Source organism: Sus scrofa, chromosome 8 (assembly GCF_054392235.1).
Source record: "Sus scrofa isolate SSC_HxYL_T2T_F1_AM1 chromosome 8, Sscrofa_HxYL_maternal_Yorkshire_Landrace_v2.0, whole genome shotgun sequence".
NCBI lineage: Eukaryota > Metazoa > Chordata > Mammalia > Artiodactyla > Suidae > Sus > Sus scrofa.
The window spans coordinates 110299704-110316417 of NC_139390.1; the positions used below are offsets into that span (position 1 = coordinate 110299704).

General features: G+C 36.8%; 1 long non-coding RNA gene and 1 pseudogene across 2 annotated transcripts in view; both read right to left on the reverse strand.

Annotated features, from left to right (window-relative positions):
• LOC106504732 (uncharacterized) overlaps positions 1–16714 on the reverse strand; it is an 832408-nt gene that overhangs the window by 472575 nt on the left and 343119 nt on the right. The gene's annotated exons all lie outside the window — the stretch shown is intronic.
• On the reverse strand, positions 14062–14992 carry LOC100523808 (proteasome assembly chaperone 2 pseudogene; annotated as a pseudogene).

The window sequence follows — 16714 nt, forward strand, 5'->3', positions numbered from 1 at the left end:
ACAGATGCAAAGATTTTCATTTTTGTTTTCTAGATTCACCCCTTATTATTTTGATTTTCTAATCATTCTCTGTGGAAAGCCCATCATGTACAAACCATATTGCTTCTCTCCTCTGATCTAAGCCTCACAGTTTGCTGGCTGTATGAGAATAAACGAGTTTTCCCAGGTCACTTCGTAAAGCTTGACTTTTACACTTTCACTATTCGGTCAAACTGAGTTGTATTGTTGGATGACATAAATATCTGATGATCTTCAGGGCACTGACTGATAATACGACAAGATGCTGACTGACATCAATACTGGTGTTACAAAAAGAGGGCCGTTTGAGTGGGCATTAATTTTCTTGGCTGATGCTTAGTTACTAATCAATATTTTTGTATTTTGATCATTTGTCCTCCTTAACACCATATATCTTCAGACAACAAATACATGGATGGTATTTTTGAGCATTTCATATAAATTATATAATGTTTTAATAAAGTTCCAGGGAATGCATTGGTTGTGTCCAAAATATCATAGACATCACATTCCAATGGAATTTTCTGAGAGGTATTACTTTTTAGGTCATCATAGAATGATGATCTTACATCACTTCAACATTCAAAAGCACAACTGTCTAAAATCTATGATCTCTGTGACATCCAACTTCTCCAGATTCACCGATCAAACTGTTTTTTACAAAAAGTCTCCACTTTTCCAATTAAACCAAGTTTAGAGTCCACAAGAAAAAAGGATTTAAACTCAAAGAACATGACCTTTTTTCCATCAGGGTCTAAAAGCTTTCCCAACCTATATCAGTTCTGATCTCTCTTTCTGCAGGTTTGAGAGTGATCTCACCATGGAGACTGTCTTTTGGGGCTAGATAAAAATTATACCATGCAGGGAGTTCCCTTTGTGGCTCAGTGGTTAATGAACCCGACTAGGATCCATGAGGATGCAGGTTCAATCCCTGGCCTTGTTCAGTGGGTTAAGGATCCGGTGTTGCCATAAGCTGTGGTGTAGGTTGCCGACTCAGCTCGCACCCTGTGTGGCTGTGGTTGTGGCGCAGGCTGGCAGCTGTAGCTCCCATTCAGCCCCTAGCCTAGGAACTTCCACATGCCACGGGTATGCCCCTAAAAAAAAAAATCATACCATGCAGTTTTTACTAAGTATGTAAAATTATGTATGTTAGCTTATAAACCGCAGTTTTAAAATGACAGATTGACTTCTTAGCAGTAGGAATTATAAGTTTCCAAATATCTAAATTACTACATACTGTTTAAATATATGCTGATTTAATTTATTATAGCCAAAACAAACACAGATTGTAGGTTGAATAAAGTAACCTTTCCCCCTTCCATATATAACTTATCTGGTTGTATAACATAAAGAGAAAGACAACATTAGAAGAAGAGTCCGAGTTCATGATTTATTCAAATGCTATAACCCATAAACCTAACTGCTAGAAATGCAAATCTCTGTGATTATTCTCTACTTAGTACAGGGAAAAGTATTTTCTGATTATTCTATTTTATATTCTGATAATATAGTCTTATTTATCTTTCCACATAAATTTCAACATAAATATTCTGAAAGGTTTAAAAAATTACTTTATATGAGATTAAAATGGTTGACTCAGACACAAAATTGTACACTGGCAATAATATTTGATGAGCTTTCTTATAATTATGAACAAGCAGTCTCTTAATTCAATTTAATTTCACTGTAATATAGCGAGTGTTTATTAAGCACCCATCCCAAAGTAGCAATTGTGAGGATATAAGAGATTTTAAGATTTATTTTCTCCCTCAGATTATAGTCTGTGGAGGAAATAATGTCAAATCTGAAACTGTCACTGACTTAAGAGATGTATTACAGTTGGCTCAAAACTGAATGACCCTTCCCCCATAGGCGGCTACCTAGGTCCCCAACTCTTTGGCATCCTCTTCCTTTTAAATGCAATAACTTTGCCCTTTCTCATGTACTAAGAAAGACCCAGTAATCACACCACTAGCTGAGAATTATTGGGGAGGCATTTCTCCTAGTGTCCTTTTGCTTCCGTTTTCTGATTTGACATCTCACTTCTGTAGCTGCTGCCCTTGCTCTGCCCCGCTTTGCTCCCCACTGACCACTGCTCCGATTCCTTCACTCCTCCAGAAAACCATTGACACGGGACAGAGGTTTTTTTAACATCTGGCACAGTGGAAGGTAGGGCTTTCAGCATAGGACAGGCATTAATTTAAAACTAAATGATTATATTCCTCAGCCATTCCCAGGTGTGGGTAACTTCTCATTGTCCACACTTCCTGAGAGATATTAACTTAGCTACATTTTCTCAGACTCCTCTGTCATCTCTCCTTCTCCAGTACTTCCAAGTTCCTACTCTCTTATACACAAGGTCAAGTAATCCATATTTCTGCCCTTGAATTTGCAGAATTTGGCACTTTTTCAGTAACCCATGCTACAGGAAAGTGTCACTATTCCCAAAGAGTCCATCAATTTTTTTACCCTGAAAAAAAGGATCATCTCTCCTCTTATGAAAACACACTAGTCTAGTATATGAGAAGTGCCTGTAGTCAGTTCTTGCTTAGAACATAATTATTTTTAATCTTCATATTATATGAGCAAGTGAGAATCAGTGAGAGAGCGTTCTCTGCAGGCTGACTTGTCTATAAGGCTTTGTGGAGAAATGGGAATTGGGCAGATCAAAGAGTGATTAGTATCTGAGTAGACTGAAAAGAGGAAGATATTTTATACAGTAGGACAAATAAATAGGATGGAGGTATGGAACTGTGCCTGATTCATACGGGGAGTGAGAGGAGAGTCACTTAGCTAGAATGTGGTGAATAGTAGAATATGAACTTAGAGAAATAAGTTTGGAAGCCATTATAATGTAACTAGAGAGCATGAAAAGTTTAAATTTGGAACAATAGAAAACAAAGAACAGAGGCTTTATGGGATTCCTTAACAGAAGGGTGACATGGTAAATAAATATTTGGAGAAGATTAGTCTGGTGATGTAACAGAGATGAGATGATGGAATAAAAGCCCGGAGGTTTAGATGATATGGTAGAAGTTGCGAGGGAGACTGAGGAAATGAGCCAGCCTAATGATACTGAAGGAAGGAGAGTGGTGAGAATTGAGAAAATGCAAGGATCCACCCTGCCTGGCTTAAGGCTGTTCACCAGCAACACAGCCCTGATACATTTAGCGATGAGCTGGGACAGAGAGGTAAATATGAGAGGGGGCAATATTTACCCCCAAAATTGCAGGGGTTGTATCAAAGCTACAATTTAGTGGTGATTTTCTACTCAGGTCGCCCCTCAAGAGTTTTCTTTTGTACCTCTCAAAACTTATGTAACTATTTACTAATATAATTATGGATAATTTTTAAATCTTCATATATTTTAATCCTTTAAAAAATTTGGGGGGTTTTTAATAACAAAGGTAATGAATGTTAAAGAAAATGCATAAAGGAAATATAAAATAAAAACATCAGTGATCCACTATCTAGAGATATACCCTGCTAACATTCCACCATTAAATATACTGTATTTTTAACAGATTAATGCAGAACACATTAAAATCAATTTTGTCTTCTGTATAGTTTAACATCGCTTTTTAAACTATGGCTTCTACAAAAGATTTTTTAAAAAGACAAGTTCACTAAGTTTTGTCTTTCATTTTCTCTCTTTAAACCAATAAAGAAATCACTTGGCATTAGTGTTGTCAGGTAAAGTGGTTCAAGAAAGGAAGCTGGGAAGACAAGGAAAGTTTCTGAGTAAGTGCTCCATTAACAGAAATGTGTTTCAGGTTTTGTTATTCCATTCTTTGTAGCCCATGATAGTAACCTTCTCAGAAACTTTATGTTTTCAAATCATTCATGTTTAATAAAAATAAGCATTGGGAAAGTACCTGAAACCAAGAAAGATATCTTGCAACCTGAATTTAAACTGACCCCAAGGTCCACAAATATATGTTTTTCAGGCACTAAATTTTGAAGAGAGGTTTTCTTTCTGCCACTTATGGTAGCCAGGAATGAAAAAAATATATATAATAAAACACATTATTTGAAACCAAAGACAACAGAATGTTCTGGGACATCATTTATTTTGTTTAGTAACTCTAGCTATAGAAAACTCAGCAAGTCCTACAGGAGCTATTTTTTAGAATGATGAACTATTTTTTGTCCCTAATGATGACATTATTTCTAAAGAATGACTTTTCATTATCTTCTAAGGGCTCTCAACTTAGCCAAAAGTCAATTTTAAACTCTGCTATAAGTGTAATGTTTTTAACAGTATAACTGTTGCTTTTCTAATCTTAGGTCTGACAATAAAATATATTTCTTATTTTCAAAAGGTTTATGGACCCTCACTACTTCCTGGAAAATAAAATGTTTATTTAGGAAGAAAGAAAAAGCTAACTTGGTAAATATCTTGAGGATTTGAGATGTGAACTGGTACATATTTGTCAATGACTAGTGTGTTGACCTTGGGAAGGCCATTTAATTTCTCTATATTTGGACTTGGTGCTATAATATGCTTTCAACCATTCTTCTAATTTAGCTAAGCCATTACTGACATGGAATAACAGAAAAAAAAAATCAAAGCAACATGGAATAGTAGGAAAAAAAAAAAGTTAAAGCAGATAGTACGTAAAAGACTATCTGTGTTAAACAGAGTTGCCCACCCTCACACAGGGAAGTCAAGCTGCCCAAGTGAACCAAAGAATAGTTTCACTTTGTACATCTGAAAATGGACACCTAGTGACCTAAGGGCAAAACAAAAGAGCCACGTACTTTTGACTTTTTCAGTATCCAACATTGCTTAGGATCAATTTTAACTGAGAAATACTGGGGATAAATTGCCTCTGAAACAAACAATTTTCACTTCTCAGAAAAGAGGAGGAAGAGGTCAAAGCAATGCAGGTGTAGTTTTGCATGAATATCCATTGATGCTTCAAGTCATTATCCTCAGCCTCCTACTTGCTTTATGTTCCTCTGAGGAGGCTTATGACCCCAGTATCTTGTGCCACACAGTACTTCTATTTCTATGAGTGGAACAGGGCACCCATCTTAGAATATATTCCACCCAGATAAGGACGGTAGAGGACAGGCAAAATGAACCAGTTCTGTGACTTCCAGTATAGCCTTAAAATTTCAACTTTCCATTCTCAGGCAATACCACTGTTTAGAGTTTTACCCTATCAACTTGGAGTTTGAGAAAAATGCCACTTGTTTATCATTCTGAAGGGAAACAAAGGTTAGTCACTAGAGAGCAATGGGTCTGTGCTTGCTTATTTTGTGATAAGCAACAAACATTTATTTAGCACCCCGCTAGATGCCCAACCCTGTGCTTGGCCCTACTGGGAAAATATAGATATGTTAGGTATCTTTCCTCAAGAGCTTTCATTTAATTAAGAGAAAAAAAAAGTGCATCACATAGGGGCTGCTTAGCAGGCAAAGCGAGGCCCTGTGAAAAAGCAGCCACTTCAGGACTCTCGGGCCCCACCCCAACCCTACTGGATTGGAACCTGAAGCTTAACAAGATCCCCAGGTGAGGAGTTCCCCTTGTGGCTCAGCAGTAACATACCCAGCTAGTATCCCTGAGGACACGGGTTCGATCCCTGGCCTTGCTCAGTGGGTTAAGGATTAGGCGTTGCTGTGGCTGTGGTGTAGGCCCACAGCTGCAGCTCTGATTAGGCCCCTAGCCTGGCAACTTCCATATGCCTCATGTGCAGCCCTAAAAGACAAAACAAAAAAGAAAAGATCCCAAGGTGATGCACATGAAGGAGTGAGAGGTAATGGCAAACAGAACATTTTTTTTTTCTCGCCAATAAATCAATTTTACAACATTATAGACAGCCACTGACCCAACCCCAACCACTGGCAGAGACCATGACTGTGCATGGTCATGGAAAACAAGGAGTCATTTAAATGAAATATGCCTAGAAAGCTAGAGATACATAGACATGCTTAGCAAAGAGGTTGCTGTTCATTTTCAGTGCTACCGGAGTACCAAGAAAAAGACAAGACTGATTATTCTACCTTGCTATTTGTAAACCTCAAAGTTAAAAATGACTTGAAAAAATTTTGTCTGAAATTTGTTTGCATTAATTAATAAGGGTAAAGAAGATAGTACCAGGAGGTTATTCAATTCTATTTATAAAAAGGTTCTGTGATTTAATGAATAAGATTCTTGTCTCATTTTTTTTTTTCCTGGAAATACCATATCTCTAGTAGGATATATCAACAAAAAGATATATCAGCTAAAGAAGGATCTTACTCAAGATCAATGTCAAAGGACATTTTAGTTTGTATGTAAGGGAGAAAAAGGCATCAGGTTGAGTTGTGGAAGGCTAGAGCATGTAATTTAAGTATATCCTAAGTAATATAATATCAAAGTATTTTCACATTTATTTGAAATCAACAAAATTTTTTTTTTTACTCATTAAGGGTAAACTTGAAATCAGTTCAAAAGTGATGACTGACGTTGGTGTAAAATGTACAGTATTTGCTTTGTATCACTGGACTGCGCAGGAAACACCTAAGAATTTTTAGTGATTACTAAATTGCTACTCACTGTACTGATTACATTTTGTACTATATTGTGCAATTAGGTCTATGTATAATTATTATACATTACCATCATATTACTATTTTTATACATTCGTTCTTTATTTTTTCAGGTCCCTTAAAGAATCAATGACATTCTTGAAGCGAAAATAGACTTCATTTACATTAATGAAGATTTTGATTAGTTAATGGAAAATAACTCCATGTAAGTTTCTGTATTGAATTATCCCTCACAGTTTTTTCACATGACTTTCTTTGTTTTGATATTAGCATTTGTGGTGTGAAATATGGTTCAAAAGGAGAAGTAAAATGTTCTTGCTTTCTTCTTTTCTGACTCCATTTAAATGCAGGATTAATCACATTAATCACCAAGTGTGATTTCTGAAAGTCACATTTAGTTTTGAAGAACTATTTTTTCTCCTTCTTTGTGGATTTCTATTCCCAGTAGTGATTAAACCTTAATATTACCTATGATAAGGAAAATATAGTTGCACTCCTAAAAGAAATTTAAAATATAATCTGTTCCCAGTATTTATGTATCAATAGGAAGGTAAATTTGCCAGATCACTGCAAAGGGATTTGCTTCCATCCGAAGTATTTGTTTTGCTTGGTCTGATGCTGTGGGACACAGGTTAAGAGAGACTGAAATAATTACATAAGTGGCCAATGCATTTCCAGTCTGGAGAGTTTTTGGTGCTGTTGCTCTATTTTTTTTTTTTTTTTTTTTTTTTTAGTGTTATCATTAAATTACTAGATGCTTCTGGAGTTCCCATCGTGGCGCAGTGGTTAACAAATCCGACTAGGAGCCATGAGGTTGTGGGTTTGATCCCTGCCCTTGCTCAGTGGGTTAACGATCCGGCGTTGCCGTGAGCTGTGTGTAGGTCGCAGACACGGCTCGGATCCTGTGTTGCTGTGGCTCTGGCATAGGCCGGTGGCTGCAGCTCCGATTGGACCCCTAGCCTGGGAATCTCCATATGCCACGGGAGCGGCCCAAGAAAAGGCAAAAAAAAAAGACAAAATAAATAAATAAATAAATTACTAGATGCTTATAAAATGCAAATACTTTGGGAAGTAAATATGTATGTGTACATATAGGGAGGAATATATAAATATATATACATTTTATATAAATGTACATAGTTATATGAAATGTATATAGTTTATATTTCTCCCTATATGTATACTTACATATTATGTATATATTACTTACAATAATTTATATATTTATAGAAAATGTATAAATTTATATGAAATGTCAAATATTGACTTTTAGTCCCAGATTATAATGTTCTGGTTTGCTGTATACCTTAATTAGATACAAAGATTTCTTCTTAAGTAAATACATTTATTGTAAAATACAACTTGGTGTATCATCGTTATGAATGATTCACAATTTGAGACAGAAAAAATATTATTTTGTTTCTTTTTCAGCCGTACCCATGGCATATGGAAGTTCCCAGGCCAGAGATCAAATCTGAGCCACAGCTGCCACCTATGCCAGTGTGGCAACGTCAGATCTTTAACCCACTGCACCAGGCTGAGTATCGAACCCACACCACCATAAAGAATGCTGTATCCTTAACGTACTGCACCACAGTGGAAACTCCCAAAAAAAATATTTTTAATAGGGCAAGTAGTTTCTATTTTCTCAGACTCCCCAGTATCTATTTCATAATGATATCCCCATAGTTACAGTTACCTTAGATTACAAACAAAATAATTTTAATGTTCTGTGATAGGCATGAAAGAATCAGCATCTTATCTTTTGCCATTTGAGGTAGCCTGTTTGTGGGACAGTCTCATACAGACTCATGGAGACGTTGGTAACCAAAATAAGGAAAGCTTAATTTCGCTGATTTTTCAAGTCTCATGACAGGAATTAATAAATTAGACAATTCTGATTTTATGAAAATGGAATAAAATAAAAAGCCACAAAGGAAAGACAAATACTAATGTGATGAAGTCAAATAAGAAAAAAATTCCTAAAATTATAGATTCTGTTCTAAAGCTTCTCTGTTCATATCCTAATGTTTATTCAGGAATTATATCCAAGGTTTTTCCGTACATATTTTTTGGTGAGTGAAAATCTAAATCTTCATGGAAAATATACATATTCTCTAAAAGAGTGCCCTACCTCTAGAGACTTCTAGAATGATGGGTAAGAAAAATGGCATTCTAAAGACATAATGAATACTCAGATGGAGCCACAAAACAGCCTCATCTGCTTTATAAAATTCAGGATAAATTCTCTGCAAAACTATCATTATATAACCAACAGAATATTGGTAATACTTATGTACCTTTGGTTAAATTTTGAGAATCCACTTAAATACACGAGAAAGAAAAGCAATGGGATATTGCCTTGTTTTTCAGGGAGGTGTATTTAAAGTTCTTTTCTAGAATACAAACTAAATGGTATTTTCTATACAACTCAGTTAATTTCACGTTATACCCAAAGTACCTACTATGTGGGAAGTACAAGACGTTGTGTTAGGTCCTGCAAGGTAGGAGGATATAATATGACAATATGACACAACTGGACAAGACTGCAGAAGTAATATAATTACTCTAGTACACTGTCCCGTTTAAAAAAAAAAAAGTGCCATATGAAAAATTTAAACGAGGAGTGGACATTTTAAAAGACGGATAATTTCTTAACAGAGAAGGCTGGTGAAGAAGACAGCTGATCTAAGTACCAGTTAAAGTGATTTCAAGCTACATATTCAATCACACATTTAAACAATAACCAAAAACATAAAAATAAAAATAAAGAAGCATTACCAGTTTAGTTCATGACTTTTGGTCTTCAGGACTCATTAGCACTTTCACACCATTTTCATGTGTGAAGGGGTTGATGGACTCTGGGAACATCCCTGCCTTCTCTGCTTAGACACCTTGAGCTGCCTCCTAAGATACCCAATGAGAAGGAGGAAAATCTTCCTTAAACTTCTCCCTCTACTCTTCAGAGTCTCTTAAACTTTTCTGTGTCTATTATCACCTGTCTTCTATGGAGGATAATACTTCAGGATGGAAACATCTGGTAGCAAAGATCTTAAGAGTGTGCACAAATGGGGAGCTTGTTAAGAAATGGCTATTATTTTGCCATGCTGAGGAGACAGAATGGAGCAGTCCCTTCAGACCACAGGAAGGAAACTTTGGAGCTCTCGTGCTTTTTGATACATCAAAGATACTTTACACATTGCACTTTTTACTCCTGTATGTTTATACACGGCTTTCCGCTGTTCTAGTTTCCCTCTACTGAAATTGAAATGCACCATATCTTTCAATTTCAATGCCCAGCACAGAATCCATCTCCTTCCAGATGGCTTTGCTGATTATGCCTCTTTCAAATCTCAATAAGCACTTGTTATTTTTAATGATTATTTAATATTTAGTGAATTCATGTGTGTGCGTGTAGTTTGTATATCCAAGTGCTTATATCTTTTCTTCCCAGTCAGGATGGGAACTACTATACAACCATATATACATATACATATATATACTATACAACCAATTTTTAAGTATCCATATCATTGAATGTAGGTCATTTTTATTATTTTAATTATCATGATCATAGTTTTAAGTGCATCTTAGGAAAAATACCAGAATCCAATGGACATTTCAAAAAAGAATTCAAATAACATAAATAAAATATAGTGCATTAATCACCCTGAACTCTATCTCTTCTCAGTTTTCCTGTTACTTCCCTTTGACTGCTTCTATTTTTCTTATTATTTTTCTTCCAGTTTTATATATATATGTAAATATATATACACACACACATATATATAGTTGACATATAACATTGTATAAGGTTAAGGCATACAATGTAATGGTCTGATACATGTATATATAATATGTTTACCACAGTAAGGTTAGTTAATACATCCTCCCCTCATATAATTGTCATTTTGTTGTTACAGTGAGAACATTAAAGCTCTACTCAGACAGCAACTTTCAAGTACACAATACAGTACCCTAACTATAGTCATCATGCTGAATTGTATATTAGATCCCTAGAACTTATCCATTTTATAACTGAAAATTTGTACCCTCTGACCAACATCTCACCTCTCTGCCCCTGACAACCACCATTCTACTAAGAGTTTGGTATTTCTAGATTCCACATACACATGAAATCATGTGGTTTCTGTCTTTCTCTGACTTATCTCACTTAGCATAATGTTGTCAAGGTCCATCCATGTGGTCTCAAATGGCAACATTTCCTTCTTTCTTGTGGCTAAATAATATTCCTGTGTGGTGTATGTGTGTGTGTTTTTCTTTACCCATTCATCCATCGGTGGACAGTTAGGTTGTTTCCATGTCTTGGCTACTGTGAAAAAAATGTTACAATTATGACCTAATTAATTTTTAATTTCCAAATTGGTCTGATGAATTTTTATGAAAACACTATAAATACATCTCTACAAAATACAGATCTACAAAACTGTAGATCTTGAATGGTACTTTTTAAAAAGTCTGTTAGTTGTACACACTGGTCCCTTTGTCTATACAGCCCTTCCTTATAACCTTGTTCTTCAAGACTCAATTCAAATGTCATCTTTCTTAGAAACCAACTCTGAAGTTATCTCCACACCATTTTACTGAAAAGGAGTCATTAATCCCATCTCTATTTCACTGCTGCAGTTTATACCATCTCAATTCTTACGTATATGTAATACTTTCTGTAATCATCTTTTTACAGACTGAACTCCCTTTACTACATTCTAACATCTGTGAGGTCAAAGATTATCTCTTTCTAATCTTTACCTCTTTAACTGCTAGCACACTGTCTCTTTGTTTAGTGATGCATGGATCATTGCTTAAATCTTAAATAAGAACAAAAATGCAAGTGTTCTTACTTTGTGTACCAAGAAATCAAGACTATGATAGGAAGGTGAACAGGTTAAAAAAGTCAGTGACAAAATGCAATTTAACCTCTGGGCCCTTAATCCAGTGAGCTACCACCATCCCCTACATATCAGGCTGTCTCCCCAGCAAACAAGGAACAGAACTATAAAGGCAATTTCATGAAACTACCAAGAAGTGATTATCTGGTGACAGGTGGTTTCCCAGGGCTAAAACTTATCCTATACATGTGCAATTTGTCTTTATATAATTCCAATAATAAAAATGATTATGTTTTTAAATCCTTGCCATCTGTTACATAATTTTTAAGCATTCACGTGATTTAACTGTATCACAACATTTTTACTGCATATATTATCCCCATTTTATGGATGTGAAATGTGAAACATGAATTCTGTAACCTACCCAAATAGAAAAACTGGGGTAAGAGACAAAATAAATTGCATTATATACTTTTAAATTAAGCCTAATATTATTATTGATATTGTCAACAGACTACTTTCAAACTTACAGCTGTCGGGAGTTCCCTTTGTGGCTCAGCAGGTTACAAACCCACCTAGTATCCATGAGGATGCAGGTTTGGTCCCTGGCCTTGCTCAGTGGGTTAAGGATCTGGCGTTGCCATGGGGTGTGGTGTAGGTCACAGATGTGGTTCAGATAGCGCATTGCTGTGGCAAGTGGCATAGGTTGGCAGCTGCAGCTCCGATTCAACTCCTAGCCTGGGAAATTCCATATGCCACACATGCTTTTTAGCAAAAATACATACATACATACATACACACATACATACATACATACATACATAATTAAATTAGAGCTGTCATGTCCAAGTGATCCTGCTCACCATATATATGGCACTCATTTATACTTTTAGACAGGGATCACTGCTGGATGAACAGAACAAGGAAAATCCATTCTCATTTCCTTATTTTGAGCACATTCAAATCTCTGAGCCTCTCTATCACTGAAATAGGAAAAATACAGTACTGCCTCTCTTAATTGGTTGCATTGTTAAAAGAAAAAAACAAACAAACAAACAGGAAGGATTCTGTGAACTATAAAAGATCAGACAAATATAATGGTATTGTTAGATGTGATTTTCACCACACTGTCTGCAGTTAAGCAAGGACTTTGTTATGCACCTCATACAGATGAGGAAAATAGGTTCCATGAGGCTTAGGGACTCTATATGGACCTCTAAATGCATCAAGGGATATATTACATCTTGACCCCAGAGATCTGCTTCCCCTTCTAGTACCTGGTCTACTACACCACACCACCTTTCTGCAGATGGAGTCTTTGGTGGTTTCATACCTACATGATTCAACCTTTACTTTTGAAACACAGGGAAAAAGAACCTGAAATGTTATGATCTAACTTATTGGCCTATATTTTTGGATGCACAACAGTGTAAAAATGAGAGACTGCACTATCAACTTGTAAGTGCTGTTTATCTGTTAAACAAAACCCCACCAAACACGGTCCTGCAAGTCTTCACATGTTATCACGAAGATCAATTTCAGACCTCTCTACCAAGTGGGAATGAATTTGAAGCTTCATGTTAATTCAGTCATCTCCTTATTTACTGAGACTAGCAACAAGGCCACCAGTTGGCATCCTTTTGATTTAGCATTTAAAATAGCTCTTGATAATAGCAAAAGATCCTGTCATCCTTTTTACAGGGATAGTTGTGATGGTTTCTGTTCCAACTCCAGTCATTTACACATTGTGTACCTACCACAGAGTAGGAAACCACCTGCACAGCTTGGTTTGATAGATGGAGGAACAGATGTATGTGTCTTAGACATGTGTTTGGTCCTCCTAAGTTTGGATTTCCCTTCTGGCAAATAAAGACAAGCATTTTATGTTCAATTAAATTAATCACATAAATATGTTCGCATTTTTTACCCTCACACACAAATATTATATTTAAAATGTTTTCATGTAATCAATAAGAAACAAAACAATATGTTTGTTAAATATGTTTGCTTTGTCATATTCCTTGAGAATCCTGGATTTGTATTTCTTTTGTGGTATATCATGTGGTATCCATTTTTCTTGCTCTAATTAGAATCTAGTTTCAGTTGCTCACTTTCTGTGGAGTTTGGGTTCCATCAGACAACACTATTAACAATAAGATAAGGCAAATACCAGTGAGGTATTCAATTTCCATGCCCCCCAGTGAAATGATGGAGATACTCTATCTGCAAGGCTGGAGATAGGTCCTGAATACAGTCCTTGCTCTTCACTAACTGCAGAGCCATCTTTGCTGAGTCTTTGGACCCGTCTGGATCTGAGATGTTCTGCATTAAAGTGGGAGGATAGGTGGACACCTTAGACAGCTTTCCCTTTTAAACCTGTTGCGAGCCTCTGAAATAGTGGAGGATCTACTATACAAATAAAATACGGTGGGGAATACTAGGGTATTGTTGCCCTTCTCAGAGAGTTGATGATAAATGTAATGCAGAATGGATATAAGAGGCCAAGGACAGAGGAACTGGCAATGAAAAGGCTTAGTTTTGTTTGTTTGTTTTTTAGGGGTTTTTTGTTTTGTTTTGTTTTGTTTTACTTAGGAAATATTGCACAAAATTCGCATTTGTTGTATATGATGAAAATCACGGCAGAAACCATCTTTCATTAAACTTCTCTTTGAGATTCCCTTTGAAAAATAAAGATTTCCTGATATATCCTCAGGCAATACAACTTTTTATATAGCTGTTTAACAGTTGTGTTGGTAGTAAGTATCTTGGGACATGAGGTACAAAACTGAAAACAGATTAAAAAAAGCGCAGGGGGAAGGCCACTGCCAAAGAGCAGTCTCCAAGAACTGGGCATTTTCCACGGTAAGGCAGATTCTGTGGGGTCATCACAACATGGTTTGATTAGCTGAAGCCACTCATTCAGATACCCAACGAGACCCAATGCATCTGGGATGCTGTCTCCTTCTGAAATGAATTTCAGCAGAATTGCCATGGGGATTCCTTTAGAACAGCCTTTGTCATAGAGCGTTTTGTGATAACTCCTCCACGAACACTGACACGAAACTCAGAATCATCTATTTCAGGGATGCATGGACTTTTTTCCATTTCTTCCCAATTAAGGCTATTTTACTTTCAACACCTTTTGGTATGGAGGGTGTAAGTAGATACCTGAAAGGAGTACTGCGAGGCTGGAGGTCGTCGCACAGATATGAGTGACTGCTGGAAAGAACGCCGACTTTGGAGAGGTCACTGCTTTTCACCCAGGAGAGCAGTTTCTCACAGAATGACTTTGATTTATACTTAATAAAAGTGGATCGTAACTGAAGAGCCACTAGTTTCTTTGAAGGTGATGCACACACTTCAGCATTTATACTGAGTTCTGTTGAATTTTCTTCTGCAGTTGCATGTGGATTGTTTCCAACCATTGGCAAAAGACAATCAGTAGAGAAGTAACCGATCCTACACATATTCAGTTTAGAAATAATTAAATCTATTGCAGGCTGGCCAACATTTCCAACACACACTGCGGGCATCAGGAGTGTGCACCCCTTGAGGTCAGGGACTGAGTCCCCACAGGGAACGAACATGGCCTTGCCGCAGGCGGACTTAGCTCTTATATCAAGTCTGTTTGGGCTGTCAAAGCAAACTACTGCACACTGGGTGGCTTAAACAACAGGAATTTATTTTCTTGCAGTTCTGGAGGCTGGAAGTCAAAGATTGGGAGTAGTTTCTGGTGAGAGCGCTCTTCCTGGTTTGTAGACAGCTACCTTCCTGCTGTACCTACACATGGCCTTTTCTCTGTGAGCAGAGGGAGGAGTACTCTGGTATCCCTTCCTCTTCGTCTAAGGATACCAGTTATGACACAGTAGGGCCCCTCCATTACCACATCGTTTAACCTTTATTACCTTATTAAAGGCCCCATTTCCAAATACCATCACATTGAGGACCAGAGCTTCAACATATGAATTTGAGGAGCAAAATTCGGCCCATGACAGCTCTCTTTCAGCTCCGCCATATAGAGCTGAATGACTGAGGCCAAATTATTTAACCTCTGATTCTTATTTTACTTATGGAGAAAATAATAATCATACATTCTTCAAGAAGAGTTTATGAGAATTGAGTAGAACAAAAGATTACAACATACAGTGTTAATTATTAAATGCTAAGAAAGGAGTTCCCGTCGTGGCACAGTGGTTAACAAATCTGACTAGGAATCATGAGGTTGCAGGTTCGATCCCTGCCCTTGCTTAGTGGGTTAAGGATCCAATATTGCCATGAGCTGTGGTGTGGGTTGCAGACATGGCTCAGATCCTGCATTGCTGTGGCTGTGGTATAGGCCGGTGGCTACAGCTCCGATTAGACCCCTAGCCTGGGAACCTCCATATGCCACGGGAGTGGCCCTAGAAAAGGCAAAAAGATTAAAAAAAAAATGCTAAAAAACACCATTCAATAATTTATTATGTTAGTGCTTGGTATCTTAAGTGCATTTGGAGTTGAATATAGTTAGCATAGTGGTTATCAGAAGGTATTAGGACTTAAACAGGAATACAGACTCTCAGGAGTAATTGATTTTTTAATCACAAAGCCTTAAGTTCAAATCATGCTCTTGATTACTCTCTATGTGAATTTGGACACTTTTTTTTTTTTTTTTTTTTTTTGCTTTTAGGGCCACACTTGTGGCATATGGAGGTTCTCAGGCTAGGGGTCTAATAGGAGATGTAGCTGCCAGCCTACACTAGAGCCACAGCTACACCAGATCCAAGCCATGCCTGCAACCTACACCATAGCTCATGGCAATGTTGGATCCTTAACCCACTGAGTGAGGCCAGGGATCAAACCTGAAACCTCATGGTTCCTAGTCAGATTCATTTCCACTGAGCCATGATGGGAACTCCGTGGACAAATTTTAAAATATTTTTAAGCTGCAACTTTCTCAACTTTTTCCTCTTTTGTTTCTTTAAAACAAAATTCATAATGTTGTTTCTACTGGGCTTCAAAAGGGTGATAGCATTACAGCTTAAGTTATTAGTAATTAATATTAGCTATTAGTAAAAGGACCTTAAGGATATGTGGGAAAAATGGAAAACTTCTGTCAATAGAAACGGGCAAGCATACTTAGTGATCAGGGAACAGACAGGGAGTAATGGAGTTAATGTCAAACAGAAAAAAATAATGCATTTGAAAAGAAAAGATGAAGTTAAGGTAGAGAGGTTACTGCATAATAAACCACACCAAAAACTCATTGGTTTAAAACAACAATTATTTATTCTCATGGGGACAGCTAGGAGTTGGCTAATCTGGACTGGGCC